General features: G+C 44.9%; 1 protein-coding gene across 1 annotated transcript in view; it reads right to left on the minus strand.

Annotated features, from left to right (window-relative positions):
• The window catches only part of LOC138853786 (cell adhesion molecule Dscam2-like), a 122,516-nt gene that overhangs the window by 91,970 nt on the left and 9,372 nt on the right, over positions 1-21,174 (minus strand). The gene's annotated exons all lie outside the window — the stretch shown is intronic.

A 21,174-nucleotide genomic window follows, 5' to 3' on the forward strand; every position in this document is an offset into this window, starting at 1 on the left:
ATAGCTTATAAAAAGGTTGATGTTTATTATGGCTGTAATGGAGACAAAGAAAGTCAACCACCAGAACTGATAGTCCAATCACCCACCACTAAACCTGCTAGTCCAATCACCCACCACTAAACCTGCTAGTCCAATCACCCACCACTAAACCTGCTAGTCCAATCACCCACCACTAAACCTGCTAGTCCAATCACCCACCACTAAACCTGCTAGTCCAATCACCCACCACTAAACCTGCTAGTCCAATCACCCACCACTAAACCTGCTAGTCCAATCACCCACCACTAAACCTGCTAGTCCAATCACCCACCACTAAACCTGCTAGTCCAATCACTCACCACCAGACCTACTAGTCCAATCACCCACCACCAGACCCTGTCCAGTCAGCACCAGCCGACTCGCGAGTTCCATGAACCACCACCAGTCCTCAGAGTAATCCTGGCTGTTAGTTTAATACGTTTAAACTTGTTAGACATATTACTCTTGATTACGTCTTCTGGGAAACTATTCCACACGTTCAGTACGCTATTAAGGACAATGTATTACGCTTCGTTGAGTCGAAATTGTTTGTCTACAACTTTAAAACCATTCTTGTGCTTTATGTCTGTTGAATATTAATTTAATGTTATTTAAATTATTCAACGAAATGTTTAAATACTTGAAGGCAACACGTTTAATTACTCCTAATAGGTTTCATACGAGTTAAATGGTATGGATGTAATGTAGACTGGTCAGAGGCCAACATCTTCCCACGACACAAGACTAACAGAATATATTTTAGGATTTTTCTCGAGTAGGACAGAATGATTGTCTAGGATCAAATCTTTATTTCCCTACGAAATTTTATCATATTACTAGAGAGAAGAGTTACATTCTTGTTGCCTTCAGTAAGTAATGGGTTAAACCAGTACAGACACCATCTTACCTCACTACACACTACTGGGGACACTAGTTCAGTGGAATTATGTAGGTACACACTAATCAATTTTATACAGAACAAATTTACGATGGGGAAAGTAAATGCTATATTCCACTTAATTACTATTTATTAATACTTCTTTATTTAAAACAATAATATACTTGGGCAGTTAGAAAGGGTTTTGATATTAAGATAACTGGGGAAGATGGAGGATAATTGAGATGGAATACAACTAGCTAACTAAACAGAATATTCACTTTCAGTATCGAGTTAGTTCGTCAGACTAGTACCACCAGGTCCCAAGACCTAACACACGACCTGAGTTATCTGCCTGAAAGTCTGGTCACCGAATCCTCACGCACATCGCTTATTCTGCGGGCAACCAAGACTCTCTACCAAGTCTTCTCTTAGCTACTTTCCCTGAACTTATAAAGGCCTCCATTACATCCTTAACGTCTGGCTAGAGGTCATTTCCCATGGGGAAATTCTGTTCCCTGACAGAACTATGCTGTGAAGGAATTGGAAAATTATCACTAGATACTACGGTTACAAACAGGTAGAAACAGGAGACTCATTCTCAATGTATCACATCTGTTCTGTCATTTCTCACAGACAAAATCTTGGAATGAGTTTGTTTATCATTGTGTTTTAGATTAGATTATTAGCTAGCACAACTCTTAGATCACGTGCTAGTGCAACTCTTAGATCACGTGCTAGTACAACTCTTAGATCACGTGCTTCATTTATTTTGAATAGTTTGAGGTGGTCATTAAATAGCTGTTTTTATGGTATAATTTCTAAATATAACAGTACCTTGTTTTGACTCTCTTAGTGGTACCGTATATGTGATGGGTATGGCTCACTTGGGCTGAAGGGATAAGGACAAGTATTAAGAAAATGGGAACTGAATGACCGGGCAGACTGACCTCCCACACATAGCACCTCGAAAATCGAGGAATATCTAGACTTACGCCTACTGGACTTTGATGTGATCTGGACTTTTCAGAGCGGTAAAGCTGTCCTCGACATGACGTCACTGATCTCTGCAAGTACTCTCAACTACAGATGTTTCAGGCCCTGAGTGGATGGTTGGAGTGGGATTACCGCTATATCGAAAAAAAGTTTTACTGCCTTGAATTTTTCCTTCCACCTCAAAACATCGTGTGTGAGAGAGAGAGAGAGAGAGAGAGAGAGAGAGAGAGAGGGTGAGTTTACAAGGACAAGGGTAGAAGCTGAAAGAATGAGCACCTCCATAATGGTAATACCGCCAGGATTACAACCATTCCCTAAAAGAGTTCATCCGGAGGTAGCCATGACGTGCAAAACGATTAAGGGCACACTGCACTGTCGACTCCCTAACACCTCTGTTTTCACAGCTAAAGATTATAGTATTCCTTACCCCCAGCTGTGACTGAACATAGGTAAGACGGTCTATGATCTCTATACACGAGTCCAGAAACACAAGTGTGTACAATCAAAGCAGTGCCTGCGTAATACATAAAATTCGCTAATCACATTTTATAGACTGGAATAAAGCATACTTAATTCTATGCGAGAGTGACAGTAACAGACCTAAGTGTCTCGAGGCTGCCAGCAGCCAGGATTCAATATTCCATTGGATCAAAAATCGCTCACCTACATTATTCTAGAGCTACGTGGTCTATGGCACTCTACTCTTGCAGGCACAGTGTATTACCAGCACGAGCTTCACCGACCTCATTCCTAACACCTCACTGCTCAGTGTGCACGATGGAACGTGTTGACCAGTAAAATGGCAACGAACACTAATCAGTGGTAAGTAATAACCGAAATGGAGACACTGTTACCACCACACTGGTATCTGCTGAAGACTCCAGCTGGATATCGAAATATACAGAACAACTACGGTATGTTTCCTGAGCATCTCTCTCTCCGTGTGGGTTATTAAACAGGTCCCTTATACCTCCCAGCACACTGTATGTCCAGCACACTGCATGTCCACCACAATGTATGTCCAGCACAATGTATGTCCACCACACTGTATGTCCAGCACACTGTATGTTCACCACAATGTAAGTCCACCACACTGTATGTCCACCACACTGTATGTCCACAACAATGTTTGTCCAGCACAATGTATGTCCAGCACAATGTTCACCACACTGTATGTCCACCACAATGTATGTCCAGCACAATGTTCACCACACTGTATGTCCACCACAATGTATGTCCACCACAATGTATGTCCACCACAATGTATGTCCATCACAATGTATGTCCACCACACTGTATGTCCATCACAATGTATGTCCACCACAATGTATGTCCAGCACACTATATCCAGCACACTGTATGTCCAACACAATGTATGTCCAGCACAATGTATGTCCAGGACAATGTATGTCCACCACACTATGTCCACCACAATGTATGTCCAGCACAATGTATGTCCACCACACTATGTCCAGCACAATGCATGTCCAGCACAATGTATGTCCAGCACAATGTATGTCCAGGACAATGTATGTCCACCACACTATGTCCACCACAATGTATGTCCGCCACAATGTATGTCCAGCACAATGTTCACCACACTGTATGTCCACCACAATGTATGTCCACCACAATGTATGTCCACCACAATGTATGTCCACCACAATGTATGTCCACAATGTATGTCCACCACACTATGTCCAGCACAATGTATGTCCACCACACTGTATGTCCAGCACAATGTATTTCCAGCACAATGTATGTCCACCACACTATGTCCAGCACAATGTATGTCCAGCACACTGTATGTCCAGCACAATGTATGTCCAGCACAATGTATGTCCAGCACAATGTATGTCCAGCACAATGTATGTCCAGCACAATGTATGTCCAGCACAATGTATGTCCAGCACAATGTATGTCCAGCACAATGTATGTCCAGCACAATGTATGTCCAGCACAATGTATGTCCACCACAATGTATGTCCAGCACAATGTATGTCCAGCACACTGTATGTCCAGCACAATGTATGTCCAGCACAATGTATGTCTAGCACACTGTATGTCCAGCACAATGTATGTCCAGCACAATGTATGTCCAGCACAATGTATGTCCAGCACAATGTATGTCCAGCACAATGTATGTCTAGCACACTGTATGTCCAGCACAATGTATGTCTAGCACACTGTATGTCCACCACAATGCATGTCCAGCACACTGTATGTCCAGCACACTGTATGTCCAGCACAATGTATGTCTAGCACACTATGTCTAGCACACTATGTCCAGCACACTGTATGTCCAGCACAATGTCCAGCACAATGTATGTCCACCACAATGTATGTCTAGCACACTATGTCTAGCACACTATGTCCAGCACACTGTATGTCCAGCACAATGTCCAGCACAATGTATGTCCAGCACAATGTATGTCCACCACACTGTATGTCCAGCACAATGTATGTCCAGCACACTGTATGTCCAGCACAATGTATGTCTAGCACACTGTATGTCCACCACAATATATGTTCAGCACAATGTATGTCCACACTGTATGTTCAGCACAATGTATGTTCAGCACAATGTATGTCCAGCACAATGTATGTCCAGCACAATGTATGTCTAGCACAATGTATGTCCAGCACAATGTATGTCCACCACAATGTATGTCCAGCACAATGTATGTCCAGCACAATGTATGTCTAGCACACTGTATGTCCAGCACACTGTATGTCCAGCACAATGTATGTCTAGCACACTGTATGTCCAGCACAATGTATGTCCAGCACACTGTATGTTCAGCACAATGTATGTCTAGCACACTGTATGTCCAGCACAATGTATGTCCAGCACAATGTATGTCTAGCACACTGTATGTTCAGCACAATGTATGTCTAGCACACTGTATGTCCAGCACAATGTATGTCCAGCACAATGTATGTCTAGCACACTGTATGTCCAGCACAATGTATGTCCAGCACAATGTATGTCCAGCACAATGTATGTCCAGCACAATGTATGTCTAGCACACTGTATGTCTAGCACACTGTATGTCCAGCACAATGTATGTCTAGCACACTGTATGTCTAGCACACTGTATGTCCAGCACAATGTATGTCTAGCACACTGTATGTTCAGCACAATGTATGTCCAGCACAATGTATGTCTAGCACACTGTATGTCCAGCACAATGCATGTCCAGCACACTGTATGTTCAGCACAATGTATGTCCAGCACAATGTATGTCTAGCACACTGTATGTCCAGCACAATGTATGTCCAGCACAATGTATGTCCAGCACAATGTATGTCTAGCACACTGTATGTCCAGCACAATGTATGTCCAGCACAATGTATGTCTAGCACACTGTATGTCCAGCACAATGTATGTCTAGCACACTGTATGTCCAGCACAATGTATGTCTAGCACACTGTATGTCCAGCACAATGTATGTCCACCACAATGTATGTCCAGCACAATGTATGTCCACCACAATGTATGTCTAGCACACTGTATGTCCAGCACAATGTATGTCTAGCACACTGTATGTCCAGCACAATGTATGTCCACCACAATGTATGTCCAGCACAATGTATGTCCACCACAATGTATGTCCAGCACACTGTATGTCCAGCACACTGTATGTCCAGCACAATGTATGTCCACCACAATATATGTTCAGCACAATGTATGTCCAGCACAATGTATGTCCAGCACAATGTATGTCCAGCACAATGTATGTCCAGCACAATGTATGTCTAGCACACTGTATGTCCAGCACAATGTATGTCCAGCACAATGTATGTCCACCACAATGTATGTCCAGCACAATGTATGTCCACCACAATGTATGTCCACCACAATGTATGTCTAGCACACTGTATGTCCAGCACAATGTATGTCTAGCACACTGTATGTCCAGCACAATGTATGTCCAGCACAATGTATGTCTAGCACACTGTATGTCCAGCACAATGTATGTCCACCACACTGTATGTCCAGCACAATGTATGTCTAGCACACTGTATGTCCAGCACACTGTATGTCCACCACACTGTATGTCCAGCACAATGTATGTCTAGCACACTGTATGTTCAGCACAATGTATGTCCACCACAATGTATGTCCAGCACAATGTATGTCCAGCACAATGTATGTCCACCACAATGTATGTCCAGCACAATGTATGTCCACCACACTGTATGTCCAGCACAATGTATGTCCACCACACTGTATGTCCACCACAATGTATGTCCAGCACAATGTATGTCCAGCACAATGTATGTCCAGCACAATGTATGTCCAGCACAATGTATGTCCACCACAATGTATGTCCAGCACAATGTATGTCCAGCACAATGTATGTCCACCACACTGTATGTTCAGCACAATGTATGTCCAGCACAATATATGTTCAGCACAATGTATGTCCAGCACAATGTATGTCCACCACAATGTATGTCCAGCACACTGTATGTCCAGCACACTGTATGTCCAGCACAATGTATGTCCAGCACAATGTATGTCCACCACAATGTATGTCCACCACACTGTATGTCCAGCACAATGTATGTCCACCACAATGTATGTCCACCACACTGTATGTCCAGCACAATGTATGTCCACCACAATGTATGTCCAGCGCACTATATGTCCAGCACACTGTATGTCCAGCACACTGTATGTCCAGCACAATGTATGTCCACCACAATGTATGTCCACCACACTGTATGTCCACCACACTATGTCCACCACACATGTATGTCCAGCACAATGTATGTCCAGCACAATGTATGTCCACCACACTGTATGTTCAGCACAATGTATGTCCAGCACAATATATGTCCAGCACAATGTATGTCCAGCACAATGTATGTCCACCACAATGTATGTCCAGCACAATGTATGTCCAGCACAATGTATGTCTGTATGTCCAGCACACTGTATGTCCAGCACAATGTATGTCCACCACACTGTATGTCCAGCACAATGTATGTCCAGCACACAGCACACTGTATGTCCACCACAATGTATGTCCAGCACAATGTATGTCCAGCACAATGTATGTCCAGCACACCAGCACACTGTATGTCCAGCACAATGTATGTCCAGCACAATGTATGTCCAGCACACCAGCACACTGTATGTCCAGCACAATGTATGTCCAGCACAATGTATGTCCAGCACAATGTATGTCCAGCACAATGTATGTCCAGCACAATGTATGTCCAGCACAATGTATGTCCAGCACAATGTATGTCCAGCACACAGCACAATGTATGTCCAGCACAATGTATGTCCACCACCAGCACAATGTATGTCCAGCAGCACTGTATGTCCAGCACACTGTATGTCCACCACAATGTATGTCCACCACACACTGTATGTCCAGCACAATGTATGTCCAGCCACAATGTATGTCCAGCACAATGTATGTCCAGCACAATGTATGTCCAGCACAATGTATGTCCAGCACAATGTATGTCCAGCACAATGTATGTCCACAATGTATGTCCACAATGTATGTCCAGCACAATGTATGTCCAGCACACTGTATGTCCACCACACTGTATGTCCAGCACAATGTATGTCTAGCACACTGTATGTTCAGCACAATGTATGTCCAGCACAATGTATGTCCAGCACAATGTATGTCCAGCACAATGTATGTCCAGCACAATGTATGTCCAGCACAATGTATGTCCAGCACAATGTATGTCCAGCACAATGTATGTCCACCACACTGTATGTCCAGCACAATGTATGTCCACCACAATGTATGTCCAGCACAATGTATGTCCACCACAATGTATGTCCAGCACAATGTATGTCCACCACACTGTATGTCCAGCACAATGTATGTCCAGCACACTGTATGTCCACCACAATGTATGTCAAGCACACTATATCCAGCACACTGTATGTCCACCACAATGTATGTCCAGCACAATGTATGTCCAGCACAATGTATGTCCAGCACAATGTATGTCCAGCACAATGTATGTCCACCACAATATATGTTCAGCACAATGTATGTCCAGCACAATGTATGTCTAGCACACTGTATGTCCAGCACAATGTATGTCCAGCACACTGTATGTCCACCACAATATATGTCCACCACAATGTATGTCCAGCACAATGTATGTCCAGCACAATGTATGTCCAGCACACTGTATGTCCAGCACACTGTATGTCCAGCACAATGTATGTCCAGCACAATGTCCAGCACAATGTATGTCCAGCACAATGTATGTCCAGCACAATGTATGTCCACCACACTATGTCCACCACAATGTATGTCCACCACAATGTATGTCCAGCACACTATATGTCCAGCACAATGTATGTCCAGCACAATGTATGTCCACCACAATGTATGTCCACCACACTATATCCATCACAATGTATGTCCACCACAATGTATGTCCAGCACAATGTATGTCCACCACACTATATCCATCACAATGTATGTCCACCACAATGTATGTCCACCACACTATATCCATCACAATGTATGTCCACCACAATGTATGTCCAGCACAATGTATGTCCAGCACACTATATCCAGCACAATGTATGTCCAGCACAATGTCCACCACAATGCATGTCCAGCACACTATATGTCCACCACACTATATCCATCACAATGTATGTCCACCACAATGTATGTCCACCACACTATATCCATCACAATGTATGTCCACCACAATGTATGTCCACCACACTATATCCATCACAATGTATGTCCACCACAATGTATGTCCAGCACAATGTATGTCCACCACACTATATCCATCACAATGTATGTCCACCACAATGTATGTCCAGCACACTGTATGTCCACCACAATGTATGTCCAGCACAATGTATGTCCACCACAATGTATGTCCAGCACACTGTATGTCCAGCACAATGTATGTCCACCACAATGTATGTCCAGCGCACTATATGTCCAGCACACTGTATGTCCACCAAAATGTATGTCCACCACACTGTATGTCCAGCACACTGTATGTCCACCACAATGTATGTCCACCACAATGCATGTCCAGCACACTATGTCCAGCACACTGTATGTCCACCACAATGTATGTCCACCACAATGTATGTCCACCACAATGTATGTCCAGCACAATGTATGTCCATGTATGCCCAGCACACTGTATGTCCAGCACACTGTATGTCCATGTATGTCCAGCACACTGTATGTCCACCACAATGTATGTCCAGCACACTGTATGTCCACCACAATGTATGTCCAGCTCACTGTATGTCCAGCACAATGTATGTCCAGCACAATGTATGTCCAGCACACTGTATGTCCACCACAATGTATGTCCAGCACACTGTATGTCCACCACAATGTATGTCCAGCACACTGTATGTCCACCACAATGTATGTCCAGCACACTGTATGTCCAGCACAATGTATGTCCAGCACACTGTATGTCCAGCACAATGTATGTCCAGCACAATGTATGTCCAGCACAATGTATGTCCAGCACAATGTATGTCCAGCACACTGTATGTCCAGCACAATGTATGTCCACCACAATGTATGTCCACCACAATGTATGTCCAGCACACTGTATGTCCACCACAATGTATGTCCAGCACACTGTATGTCCACCACAATGTATGTCCAGCACAATGTATGTCCACCACAATGTATGTCCACCACAATGTATGTCCACCACAATGTATGTCCACCACAATGTATGTCCAGCTCACTGTATGTCCACCACACTGTATGTTCATCACACTGTATGTATGTCCAGCACACTGTATGTCCAACACACTGTATGTATGTCCAGCACACTGTATGTCCAGCACACTGTATGTATGCCCAGCACACTGTATGTCCAGCACACTGTATGTATGTCCAGCACACTGTATGTATGTCCAGCACACTGTATGTATGCCCAGCACACTGTATGTCCAGCACACTGTATGTCCAGCACACTGTATGTCCAGCACACTGTATTTATGTCCAGCACACTGTATGTCCAGCACACTATTTCTAGAATACTTCATACCTAAATCTTATCTGCCAATATATTGTATTCCCAGCATATTGTATTTCAGTTATTACAATCAAAACCTAGCGCTAAACTTACATGGGTCTACTGTATTTCAAATATACCATATAACTAAATTCTATTTCCCCATCACATTGTATTCTCAGGATACTGTATAACTGCATCCTATTTTCCCAGCATACTGTATTCTCAGGATACTGTATAGTTTAATCCTGTATTCCAAATACAGTGTATAAGTTAAAAGTCATGGAAATGTCTCTCATCCATGAAAATTGCCATGAATAATGAGACTTAAATGACTAATGAAATAATGGTTATTTTCTACGATGTTATTAATTAAAAAGCGAAAGTTAAGTAATTACTATGGAAAATGCAATAACGTGTCAGTGTTATATTAGTGAATTATAATAATGAATATCAGAGAATTATATCATAGAATTGTGTCACTGAGTAAAATGGAAAATTCTGAGTGAAAATGGGATTTTTACAAGGCACGCGCGCGCGAGCACGCACGCACGCTCACGCTCACACACACACACACACACACACACACACACACACACACACACACACACACACACACACACACACACACACACACACACACGCGCACACACACACACAGCTCCTGGAGGGGCCAGGAGCTGCGACTCGACCCCTGCAACCCCAACTAGGTGAGTACACACAACCACACACCCACAACCACACACACAACCACACACACAACCACACACACAACCACACACACAACCACACACACAACCACACACACAACCACACACACAACCACACACACAACCACACACGAGCTGAGTATCGACCCCTGCAACTACAATTAGGTGAGTACACACACACATACACACACACACACACACACACACAGGTCAGTCATTTTGAAACTCGTTCTCTGTAATCTCATTTGCTTTATCTTCATTGTTATTGGTGGGATGGGGGAGGGGTGAGGGAGAGAAAGAGAGACAGACAGACAGACAGATTGCGTATAGCTCCAGGTCTTGGTCCTGCCTCTTAACTGGCAGATCTCCAGTTTGCATTCTCCTCAGTACCTTTGCAACATGCACAAGTACTAACAGAATACAACATTGACCTTTATACTGACTTGTTTTCTGTTCAGGTATTACTTAATACACTAATACCTTGCAAAACAACCACGGGGGTAGTTGAATGATAGCTCTAGGTCCTTCACTTCCTTTGAACGTATTTGCTTGGAATTCCTCCTTTTATCTAAAAGATTGCAAGCTCCTGATGTGTTGATTTCAACACGAAAGGCCTACAGCTATCATTCAACTCCCTCTGCGGAGTTGCATTTTCTATCGTTTGTTCGCGATTATTGCACAACCTTATCTTTCACTCATGTTTGCATTTACAATTTACTATGTAGCTTTCTTTGTAGGCAGTTCATTCGAAAGTCTTAATACAGCCTTAACACGTGTAGTATATCCAACCCTCCATCTTCTGTGTGACTTCGGTTAATTTACATCTCAAAATAGTTTTTAAGGGGTGACTTTCCATTTCTAAACACATTCTGGTGTTCTGTCAAAAATTTAATACTTGCAGAACGTTCATGTCTCCTCCTCGTACAAATTACACACTGGAACGTTAGGAAACGTTTGTTAGGATGCATTTTTTTCCCCAGGAGATGTTTTCTATTTAATTTCTTGTTGATTAAATTTCTTCTGCATTGGTTTCTTTGATTCTCCATCTCCTCTGTTTCTTAGTTTCACTTCCACAGAGTAGACCATCATCGAAGTGGTGGTAGTGGTCAGACTTCATGACTGTCGTTGCTTACACATGACTGTCGTAGCTTACACATGTGCAACATTCCGCTATCTTTATTGTAAACATTCTGCCATCCACTGGACGGCGAAATGTCTACCGAGGTGCTGCACAGATGACTAATTCTTCATCTTGTCGGCATTGTATACCATACAACTACGTCAGTCATTTTGAAGACGTAAACAAGCTATAGCCTCGCGGTTCGACGTTCCGTCTCACTCGTGACGGGTTTTCCTTATGTTGCATTAGAAAGTTTTGCATTATAGTCAAGAGGTTTCTTCCTCGGCGTCTCTGGGAAGCGTTTTATCTGACAGTTTTTCCCGTGTCTATACATCTCCATGATTAAAATTCCACTAATAATAATTTAGAACCTGCTCTGTTTGCTACCTCTGCAGGTTTTTCAGTTGTACAAGAATGGTATACAATACGGACAAAATGAAGATTTAGACACGTGTAATTTGAAGACAGAACTATATACAAAAGATGAGATAGTCAGTCCCTCAGCGACTACGGTGCTCTTCACACCAACTCCAAGACTGAGGGACTGATTACCCCATCTTTTGCATATAGTTCTGTCTTCAAATTATGTCTTTGAATTTGTATTGATAAAGCCACTGGATAGCGAAACGTCTACAATGAAGACACTCGGATGTTGCATGTGTTTAAATCTTCATCAGGTTTTTCAGTGTTTATTATCGCTGTGTTCTTTGTAGATATAAATTCAGCCATCCACATCTTTCCGGAAAATTTTATGACTCATAATAGTTTAGTAGATTTGATATACAGAAATTGCAGACAGACAGCAATATTGTCTACTAGTGTTTTTATCCAGTTTTATCCTCTATGGCTTTTTTCCAGCGTTTTATAGAACTGTTAGCGAAATAGGCCTATTGTTTAAAGGGTCTTCCACTATTAGCTTTTTAAATATTGGTACAATGTGTGCCATTAGAGAGCCAATTAACCTTGTGTGTGTGTGTGTGTGTGTGTGTGTGTGTGTGTGTGTGTGTGTGTGTGTGTGTGTGTGTGTGTGTGTGTGTGTGTGTGTGTGTGTGTGTGTGTGTGTGTGTGTGTACTCACCTAGTTGAGGTTGCGGGGGTCGAGTCCGAGCTCCTGGCCCCGCCTCTTCACTGATCGCTACTAGGTCACTCTCCCTGAGCCGTGAGCTTTATCATACCTCTGCTTAAAGCTATGTATGAATCCTGCCTCCACTACATCACTTCCCAAACTATTCCACTTACTGACTACTCTGTGGCTGAAGAAATACTTCCTAACATCCCTGTGATTCATCTGTGTCTTCAGCTTCCAACTGTGTCCCCTTGTTACTGTGTCCAATCTCTGGAACATCCTGTCTTTGTCCACCTTGTCAATTCCTCTCAGTATTTTGTATGTCGTTATCATGTCCCCCCTATCTCTCCTGTCCTCCAGTGTCGTCAGGTTGATTTCCCTTAACCTCTCCTTGTAGGACATACCTCTTAGCTCTGGGACTAGTTTTGTTGCAAACCTTTGCACTTTCTCTAGTTTCTTTACGTGCTTGGTTAGGTCTGGGTTCCAAACTGGTGCCGCATACTCCAATATGGGCCTAACGTAGACGGTGTACAGGGTCCTGAACGATTCCTTATTAAGATGTCGGAATGCTGTTCTGAGGTTTGCTAGGCGCCCATATGCTGCAGCAGTTATTTGGTTGATGTGCGCTTCAGGAGATGTGCCTGGTGTGTGTGTGTGTGTGTGTGTGTGTGTGAATGTACGCGTGTGTGTGTACGCATGTGTGTGTACGCGTGTGTGTGTGTGTACGCGTGTGTGTGTACGCGTGTGTGTGTACGCGCGTGTGTGTGTACGCGTGTGTGTGTACGCGTGTGTGTGTACGCGTGTGTGTGTACGCGTGTGTGTGTGTACGCGTGTGTGTGTGTACGCGTGTGTGTGTACTCACCTATTTGTACTCACCTATTTGTGGTTGCAGGGGTCGAGTCATAGCTCCTGGCCCCGCCTCTTCACTGATTGCTACTAGGTCCTCTCTCTCCCTGCTACATGAGCTTTATCATACCTCGCCTTAAAACTATGTATGGTTCCCGCCTCCACTACTTCACTTTCTAGACTATTCCATGACTTGACTACTCTATGACTGAAGAAATACTTCCTAACATCCCTTCGATTCATCTGAGTCTTCAACTTCCAATTGTGACCTCTTGTGTCTGTGTCCCATCTCTGGAACATCCTGTCTTTGTCCACCTTGTCTATTCCGCGCAGTATTTTATATGTCGTTATCATGCATTAACTTCACATCACTGCAAACAAGGACACTTCTGAGTCTACCCCTTCCTTTTGGTCGTTCACATATACCAAGAACAGCACAGGCCCCAGGACTGACCCCTGGGGAAACCCCCCTTTTTGGGTTCCAAGGCCCATTTCTGAAAACCTTTCGCCACGCCCCAAAGACTCGTTCCCGCCCCCTGTCGGGATTCTTTTGGATCCATTGCAGTCCCTTTTCCCGTTATGTGTGCCTGATCTTCTAGTTTTTTCAGAAACCCCTCTGTGAGGAACTGTGTCAAGGCCTTTTGCAGTCCAAAAAAATGAAAATGATCCACCCCCTCTCTTTTTTGTCTTACTTCTGTCACCTTGCCTTTAAAACCCAGGGGTTTGGAACAGGATTTTCCTTCCTGAAACCATGCTGGTCAATTATACACTTGTTACTTTCGGTGCCCACCACCCCCTCCTGATGATTTTCCCCCATGACCTTAAAACATAAAAGTTAGGGAAAAGGGGCCCCGAAGTTTAAGTCCCTCTTTCCTGCCCCCCTTTTTTTAAAAAATTAACTTTTCCATCCCCATACCTCAGGGGGCCCCCATTTTTAAAAATGAGGGGAAATTTTTTTTTAAAGGAAAAAACACACATCTTTTTCCCTCTTAAGGACCCAGGAGAGATGTTGTCGGGTCCCACTGCCTTTGGGGTTTTCAAGTCTGCATAGCAGCTTCTTCATTTCTCTCCTTGGTTTTTGTGTCCCCCCAATCCAGCATTTTGCGGGGAAAAAACCCCTTTTCCTTTTTTCCCCTGAGTCCTACGGGTTTTCCCTTTTTAAAATACTTTTTTAAAATCTCGTTTTAAAGCCCTGACATCCCTTTCTCGGTCGTTGCTTGTAAATTTTATATCCCCCTTTCCTCAGTCTGATTTCCGGTCCTTGACGGTTTTCCCCCGGATGGGCCGACAACATTTCTATTTTGATTTGGGATGCTATGTCATTTTCTTTTTGTCCCCGGGGACCCCCTTCTTTCGCATATTCATTTTTGGGCCCTTTTTCCTTAATCTTTTTTCCCTGAGTTCTCTTCTTTTTCAAATTCTTTTCCATTTCTAGTCCCCTATTTTTTTTGCCCCCCCAAACCCCTTTTGGGGAAACCCGGACCTGTTTGTTTTTCCCCCATTATTTCTTTTTCCCTTGGGAACAAACCTCCTTTTCCCCCTTTGCATTTTGGGCCCCCACAAGTCCATCATTTCTTGTACGGGTTTTTTCCTGCCGTTCCTCCCCATTTGAATTTTTTGGGAAGGAATTTCCCCCATGCCTGAGTATTTCCCTTTTAGTTTCTTTTTTCCCCATCCTATTCCTACTTTCCACTTTGGAGCTCAACTAGGGCCCGGGAAGCACAGAACCACATGATCACTAGCTCCCAGGGGCCTTTCATACAAGATATCCTCGATGTCTGAACTACTCAAGGTGAATACAAGGTCCAGTCTTGCTGGTTCATCTTCTCCTCTCTCTCTGGTAGTGTCTCTAACATGTTGATGCATGAGGTTTTCCAGTACTACATCCATCATCTTGGCTCTCCATGTTTCGGAACCCCCATGGGGCTCCAGGTTTTCCCAGTCAATCTCCTTGTGATTGAAATCACCCATAACTAGTAACTTTGCTCCCCCCACGTGTGCTCTCCTGGCCACCTCGGCTAGTGTGTCGACCTTGGCTCTGTTGCTCTCATCATATTCTTCTCTTGGTCTCCTGCAGTTCTGTGGTGGGTTGTACATTACTGCAATTATCACCTTATGTCCCTCAGACTGGATTGTTCCTACTAAGTAGTCCCTTTCACCCGTGCCATCCATTCCTTCCATTTTCTCAAAACCCCACTGGCTTTTAATGAGCAGTGCAACTCCTCCTCCCCCTCTCCTCCCTCTGTCTTTCCTGAAGATTTGATATCCAGGTGGAAAGATTGAATCTGTTATTATGCTGGTGAGTTTTGTTTCTGTGAGTGCTATTATGTCTGGGGATGTCTCCTTGATTCTTTCGTGCCACTCCTCATACTTATTTGTTATTCCATCTGCATTTGTATACCATACCTTCAACTTCTTTTCTAAGACTGTGGTCTGGGAGGTGTATTGGGGTTGGGGAAGTGGGAGACCTGATAAGGAACTATGGGTGGTTGCTGTGGGGGTGGAGTTTGTAATGTAGTGGGTGGGGGCATTGGATATGGCATGGGTGTTGTGGTTTAGAGTGTTTGGCTGCACTGGGGTTGACCTGGTTGGGAGGCTTCTATAGGAAGCTGTGAGGGAGGTTGTATTTGATCTTCTTCCTGTGTCTGGGATCTCCTGTCTGTCTTCTCCATCCCCTCTCTTTCCTCCTTTCGCCTTTGTACCATCTCTCTCAGTTTCCGCCTTTCGTCTTGTGTTCTGTCGCGGTCGAGATACACCTTCCTGTATCCCGGCATGTCCCTTAATCGTGCTTTTTCCTGTAGTATCCTGTTCCGAGTCGATTCTGCCTTGAAGGTCACTTTCACTGGCCGGTTTCTTTTTTTTACAAACCCCCCTATTCTCCGAAAATTTTCCAGCTGGGTCATGTCGTCTTCTCCGATTACTTTCATGATGCTTTCAATTGCTTTTTTTTCCCCTTGTTTTCTTGCTTCATATGTTTCCCCTTCAACTTCCTGTAGCCCATACACAAAGACTGACCTCACCCTTTCATTCTCCCACTGCATATCCCTGTGTATGCCCTCATTCAATTTGATTTCCTCCATTGCAGCTTTCCTTTCTTCAGTTTCACTAGCTACTATACATGGGCTCAGTGGCCTGTCATTTTCCCTTCTCGGCTTTCCCTGGGCTCTGTTGTGGTCTTTTAGGGCCTCCACATATAGCTTAGCTCTTTCATTTACTACAGTCTCCACTGATAGAGCTTCTACATTCAGTTTTGCTCCTCCTTTCCCTACAGTCCCCTTATTTGTGGCTGAGGTAGCGGTCTCTGTTGTCAATCCCATAATGTTCTTTAGTTCTTTAGGCTGTTTCAGATTTTCCAGTTCCTCTTCTAAACTCTGTATCCTGGCCTCTGCTGCTTTGACTTTCACCTCCCACTTCCTGCTTTCCATGTCTATCCTCTCTTCCATTCTCATGCTAAGTTCTTCTAGTTTCTTTTCCCATTCTTGTTCCCTTTTTGTGAGCTCTGCTGCCCAATCTTCCTTTGCAGTTTCCTCCTCCTGTCCCTTGGGTTTTCTTGTTGCTCTCTGGCAACCCATTTTTGTTTTATCCTGATTGCCTCAGAGTGGGAAACCTATGTAATTCTGTATGTTAGGTTAGTATTGTATATGTCAGAGTGTGGGGGGGGGGAGGTAGAGGAGGAACTGTGGCTATATGGGAGAGTAGTGGGGAGGGGGAGTGGGAAGGAGAGTGAAGCAAGTGGGTAAGTGGGTGGGGAGGGGGAGGGTGAAAGAGGGAGGGGAGGGATCAGGTGAAGGAGTGAGATGTCGGTGGGGGAGGGGGGGAGTGTATGTGTGAGTCTGTGTGTTTGTGTGTGTGTGTGTGTGTTTGTGTGTGTGTTTGTGTGTGTGTGTTTGTGTGTTTGTGTGTGTGTGTGTGTGTGTGTTGTGTGTGTTGTGTGTGTGTTGCGTGTGTGTGTGTGTGGGGAGGGGTGGGGAGGGGTGGGGTGGGGGTGTGGGTGTGGGTGTGTGTGGGTGTGTGGGTGTGTGTGTTTGTGTGTGTGTGTGTGTGTGTGTGGGTGTGTGTGGGTGTGTGTGGGTGTGTGGGGGTGTGTGGGTGGGTGTGGGTGTGTGGGTGTGTGTGGGTGTGTGTGGGTGTGGGTGTGTGTGGGTGGGTGTGTGGGTGGGTGTGTGGGTGGGTGTGTGGGCGGGTGTGTGGGTGGGTGGGTGTGTGGTTGGGTGTGTGGGTGGGTATGTGTGGGTGTGTGGGTGTGTGTGGGTGTATGTGGGTGTGTGTGGGTGTGTGTGGGTGTGTGTGGGTGTGTGTGGGTGTGTGTGGGTGTGTGTGGGTGTGTGTGGGTGTGTGAGGGTGTATGTGGGTGTGTGTGGGTGTGTGTGGGTGTGTGGGTGTGGGTGTGTGGGTGTGCGTGCGCACACTAGGCTACGCTACTCTTTTGAAGATTATAAAAAAAAATTTTCACAATCAATTCCTTATTATATGCACTAATATATACTGTATAATATTAATTGCGTACACTTGTGTTTGTGTGTATGTGTGTTTACTAGCTTGTCGTTCTTTGAAAAAGAGGGGGGGGGTTACGTTAACACTATTTGTTATTGTTGTTGGTTCACCGGTACTCTCCCGGCCCAGATCTCCGCACACTAGGCTACCTTACTTTTTGAAGATAATAGGATTATTTTTTCTCACTCAATTCCTTATTATTATATACTAATGTTTGTTATAACAATAATTACGGGTGCACACGTGTGTTTGTATGTGCGTACTTGTTTACTAGCTTGTCCCTCAGAAAAACGGGGGGGGGGTCACTAGGCTACACAACTCTTCTGGAATTTACCTGGCGATATTTAGATAATTTACTAACCACTATCTATCTCCTGGTACTGAAATAGGGAGAGAGAGATGGTATAGCATACAACCAGCAGGGCGAGACACTTGAGACTTTAGACACTAACCAAAATTAACCACAAATAGGCAAGTGATGTCGTCTGCAAAACAATGGAGGTTCCTGCTGGTCGTCTATCAACTCCTTCAATTTTGTAACTTCTTCAGGAACTTTATCATGCATTCAAGTTTTTATTTTCTTTTTCTTTTAAGACTTGGTATTCCCTCTTTTTTCTTTAGTACAGTATTATTGTCATAACAAGTCTGATGATGTTAGCTACATTCACAACACCAACAGCTGGGGATTGACTAATTTTTCTTACTTTCAGTATTTACTTAATCACTCTTTTATGACCTTATCACTACACTGCTGCTATAATCAACCAACATATGTATTTGTTAATATTTCAGATCACACCGTTAACCCAATTTAACTGTTTGGATATTTTGTGTCAACACTGCGGCCAGTAGCCTCATCAGCTGACTGCTACCCTCCCTCACTCAAATTTCATTCAAATTTAAATTGTAAAATTCTTGATCCTATCACATTATTCGCACTCTTGAAAGCTATTACACTCTTGTAGGTATGTTCACTGATTCACTCACGTACGATGACCGCTAATAATATATTAGGACAGCCACTAGAACGCTAAATCCTGGGAGCACTATTTAGCGATACTGCTTCACGTGTGTGTGTGTACGCGTGTGTGTATGTGTACGCGTGTGCGCGTGTGTGCGCGTGTGTACGCGTGTGCGCGTGTGTACGCGTGTGCGCGTGTGTACGCGTGTGCGCGTGTGTACGCGTGTGCGCGTGTGTACGCGTGTGTGTGTGTGTACGCGTGTGTGTACGCGTGTGTGTGTGTACGCGTGTGTGTACGCGTGTGTGTGTACGCGTGTGTGTGTACGCGTGTGTGTACTCACCTAATTGTGGTTGCAGGGGTCGAGACTCAGCTCCTGGCCCCGCCTCTTCATTGATCGCTACTAGGTCCTCTCTCTCTCTCTCTCTGCTTCCAGAGCTTTGTCATACCTCCACTACATCACTTGTTAGGCTATTTTACTTCCTGACGACTCTATGACTGAAGAAATACTTCGTAAGATCCCTATGACTCGTCTGAGTCTTCAGCTTCCAATTGTGACCCCTTGTTTCTGTGTCCCCTCTCTGGAACAACCTGTCTCTGTCTACCTTATCTATTTCACGCAGTATTTTATATGTCGTTATCATGTCTCCCCTGACCCGCCTGTCCTCCAATGTCATCAGTCCGATTTCCCTCAACCTTTCTTCGTAGGACATTCCCCTGAGCTCCGAAACTAGCCTTGTTGCAAACCTTTGCACTTTCTCTAATTTCTTGACGTGTTTGACCAGGAGTGTACGCGCGTGTGTGTGTACGCGTGTGTGTGTGTACGCGTGTGTGTGTGTACGCGTGTGTGTGTACGCGTGTGTGTGTACGCGTGTGCGTGTACGCGTGTGTGCGTACGCGTGTGTATGTACGCGTGTGTGCTTTAATCAGCACAACGCTGGAGTTTCAAGGCACCAAGATAATAATCAGTGCGGTATGCAACAATCACAGTAACACGATAGGGTTATACAGTAAGCCTCGCAGCACAGGTTAGAAAGCAGCAGCAGCAGCAGCAGCAGCACAACTTTAAGCAGTGAGAAGTGCACATATATCAAACCCATTAAGATGCCTGGGATATCCTCAAGATATATGATATGGTGATTACCAGGAGAACGTAAACACAACTCAAGAGCGCCTGCTTCACCTGGTGTCTTGTCTTCATGAACCCTCACCCTTCCTTACTGCATAATTAAAGGAAGAACTATGCTATCAGGGCTCCACAAGCCCAATGTTTAGCCACGGCGTTGACACCACCAGCCACGGCGTTGACACCGCCAGTCACGGCGTTGACACCGCCAGTCACGGCGTTGACACCCCTGGCCAAGATCAAAGAGGTTTCTCTTACTTGCCAGACTAATGCTTTTTAAAGCGCCCAGCTAACTACATCTCTCACAGCTGAAGTAATCCTCGATAATATTTTCCTTCCCAAGTAGCGGCTATGATGGAGTGAGAACATTTGAGCGTGATGGAGAGAGCGTGGTGGTGAGAGTGTGGCAGTGAGGGAGTGTGGCAGTGAGGGAGTGTGGCAGTGAGGGAGTGTGGCAGTGAAGGAGAGTGGCAGTGAAGGAGTGTGGCAGTGAGGGAGAGTGGCAGTGAGGGAGTGTGGCAGTGAGGGAGAGTGGCAGTGAGGGAGTGTGGCAGTGAGGGAGTGTGGCAGTGAGGGAGTGTGGCAGTGAAGGAGAGTGGCAGTGAAGGAGAGTGGCAGTGAGGGAGTGTGGCAGTGAGGGAGTGTGGCAGTGAGGGAGTGTGGCAGTGAAGGAGAGTGGCAGTGAAGGAGAGTGGCAGTGAGGGAGTGTGGCAGTGAGGGAGTGTGGCAGTGAGGGAGTGTGGCAGTGAAGGAGAGTGGCAGTGAAGGAGAGTGGCAGTGAAGGAGAGTGGCAGTGAAGGAGAGTAGCAGTGAGGGAGTGTGGCAGTGAGGGAGTGTGGCAGTGAGGGAGTGTGGCAGTGAGGGAGAGTGGCAGTGAGGGAGTGTGGCAGTGAGGGAGTGTGGCAGTGAGGGAGAGTGGCAGTGAGGGAGTGTGGCAGTGAGGGAGTGTGGCAGTG

This window comes from Cherax quadricarinatus, chromosome 40 (assembly GCF_038502225.1).
Source record: "Cherax quadricarinatus isolate ZL_2023a chromosome 40, ASM3850222v1, whole genome shotgun sequence".
Lineage (NCBI taxonomy): Eukaryota > Metazoa > Arthropoda > Malacostraca > Decapoda > Parastacidae > Cherax > Cherax quadricarinatus.